Source organism: Selaginella moellendorffii, unplaced genomic scaffold (assembly GCF_000143415.4).
Source record: "Selaginella moellendorffii unplaced genomic scaffold, v1.0 SELMOscaffold_28, whole genome shotgun sequence".
Taxonomy (NCBI): Eukaryota; Viridiplantae; Streptophyta; class Lycopodiopsida; order Selaginellales; family Selaginellaceae; genus Selaginella; species Selaginella moellendorffii.
Window position 1 is genome coordinate 920,728 of NW_003314289.1, and position 3,164 is coordinate 923,891.

Genomic DNA, 3,164 nt, shown 5'->3' on the forward strand with positions numbered 1-3,164 from the left:
GGGGGGTTTCAAATGTATAGTAGGGATAATGGGTAGGTCAGGCATGGCCGACCAACCTAAGGTATAGTCTAGCTCACGCTTGTGTGCCTGTCTTTGTTTTGCGTCCGGCTTGGGTCTAAGCCCAAGTTCCATTCCATGCTAGCTGGTGGAGTACCTATATCCTTGCGTTAGGCCACTAATATGCCGAAATAGCACCAGACTCCGTTTGGCTCTGTTTTGCATGCTAGTCCTAGCATTGGGATGCTAGTTGTTCTAGGACTATTCCAAGTCGCTCCGGGCTCCTGTCCCTTCGCTCTTTGAGATGTATACTTAGGAGTTGCTCCGTGATTCAGTTCCATCACTCCTTGGTTCCATGCTTGGGAGTTTGGCACTGTTCCTTCGTTCAGTGGCCCAAAGGGTTTTGCACCATTGGACACGTGGCATGTGTCATGTGGCATAAAGAGGGTTTAGGTTCCACTTCATGGTGTTATCCTATGGTAAATCACCATATAATAAAGGGTCAAAACCGTATATGCAGAGATGAAAATGATGATCTGAGTGGGTACATGTTTGGGTGCAAAGACTTCGTGTTCATTCCTTGGGTATGGATTTGATTACCTTGTTAAACCATATTTTGTGAGCTTGAGCTTGGGCTCACAAGAAGGATTGAGTTGTTCTGTTCACACGAGTTTAAGCTTGGGCTCATGAGTGAGGCACATTAGCAACTCAAGCTTACACTTTCAGTTGGCAAGATTAATGTTAACCTATCGTTGGTTCCATGAGTTGTTATATATGCCAAGGGTGAAAGTAAATCTGCCCTAGGTTTGCTATGAGTGGCAAATAGGCTGTTCCGTAGCTATTTAGCACAACATTATTGGATCCTTCCTAGGCATGATTACAAGTGAATCAAAATCAATCAAGACTATAGGGATTAGTCTATTGGTACAAGTAGTCATTGCCATGCTCTCTTATAAACTTTTCTTGGATTGAACTGAAGGTAGTGCGAAAGCAAGCTTGAGGTTTAGTCAAAAGATAAGACCAAAAGAGAGTCGTCAGGAACGAAGGATCAAACACATAAATCATTTTCTCTTCTTAGAGAGATGATTTGCAATGAGATATTAACTCATTACTCGTGTTCACAATATGCAATCAAGAATCCCTATCTTGATGCATGTTGGAAATGATAGTCTTGCAAAGGGTGAGTTATAGGTTGGATAGCGGTAAAGCGCTAAACCATTTTGTCTAGGCTTACTATTAGAAGACTTAGGTTGCAATGTTCAATTCTTTTCAGGAGAACCTTGCTATTGCTCCTTGAATAGTTTGGTGTTAGTTTAGTTTTGAGTTTGGTCGGAAAGAGAGTGGCATAAGCTTGTCAACAAAAGTTAGTGGTATTAAGTGTTGTAAATCTCTATCAGTGGAGTGTGGCATTTATGTTGCATTTTGTTGAATCGAGTTGACACTTGATACTCATATAAACCTTTGAAATAATGACATTGGAATTGCTCATGGTATTGCTCCATTAATGATCAAGTCATTGTGATACTTATATCATATCCATGTGATAATGAGCAATGTGTTACGAAGTTGCTTGGTTAAACAATGATCAACCCCAAAGTGGTTGATGGTGAAGTTGGTCCACTTACATATAATAGCATTGTAGTAGCTTTGACTAGATTCTCAATGGTGATCCATTATGCTAAGCTTAAATTGGTACCTTGTTTCCTTAAGGGGTTTGCCCATTAAGTGTTAGAAAAGGTTATAGTATTCACTTGCTATAGCTCATTAGTTGATTTGTTAACACTTGGAATAGATTTGTCGATGGAAAAGATATATAGTTGAGGCATTGACATCACTAGCATTTGTGTTAGTGGAAGTGGCATTGTTGTTCGAGTGATGAGGAATTTTCCTTAAAGCTTGATTTTCCATATCATTTTTATTGTTAGTGTTTTGGCTTCATATTGGATCTTAAAAGTGATTGAAGAAAAGTGTTAGTGTAATATGGATATCTAAAGATATGGTCTTCGTGATCAAGCCTCGGATGTTCATTTTGCATTTTGCGGATATCAATGTTGGATGTCAGAAAAATGCATGATGTTTGATGCTTAAGCATACTATAGATCTCGAGAATTTGTGTTGAGGTGAACTTATTTGAAATTGTTAGTAAAAGGAAGTTGGTTGAGTCTTGAAAGTTTGCATTCCTGAACTGAGAGTCATTCTTTCTCCAGGATGGAAAATTTTCCATAAATTTTTTTAAGCTTTTCCAATGGCTGATCTATTGATCACTTTGCCTGAAAACCATTCCATTTTTGTAAGCTAGTACAAACTAGTGAAAGGGTTGGTGTTGACTTTGGTTAGCCAAAACCTTAGTAAATAGTTTGTATGATGCAACCTGAAAAAGATGTTAATTTTTGGGGCTAAAACGATTGAGTTGGATAGAGTCTGAAGTTGGTGTAAAAACGTGGCCGTTGCACTTTTTTAGAAAGGTGACTTTTGTGCCTTTCTTTTGTAGCATTGTGCTAGGTGGCAAGTTGCACTTTGCATTTTGTTAATACTCTATGAGAGTAGTGAGCTCTCATTGATCTTGATTTGGTCTTGGTGGCTCTGTGCCTTGGCTGAGCATGGTGATATCCAACTTAGTTGTTTGCAGTTGAGATGTTAGTACCCATATTATAGCTTTGTCTAAGTGGAGGTTATGTATCGATATGAGTCCATCTTATGGTCTTCGGACTAAGTGTTGGTCATGTATAGCTAGCCTCTTCAAAGCATGCTCAGAGCTATTGACTGGATGTGTTGGTGAGCTTATCGCAGTTGAGTTGGATTTGAGTGGTCATTTAGTTTATGCTTGTCCATGAAACTTTATCTCATGCCTGGGGTATTATGTTTATATTGGACAAGTGTATGACTCAATGGCACGAGTGTAGTGTTTGGTTCTTGTGAAGGCAAGTTGAAGAGTGATTATTAGTTGCTTTGCAACTAGTGATTGCTTGTAGACTTTGTCGAAGACTATGACACTTGCTTCACTCAATGAAGATTTAGCAGTAATGGGCTTGTTTTACCAAATGGTGTTGCGGAGGATCTTGTTGTTAGACTTACATGGGTTTTCAATATTGGTATGTTGATTCTTTTATCGATATCATTTGGATACATTTAGTCTGTAGTGTTGGATTTCATTGAGTCTTGGACGT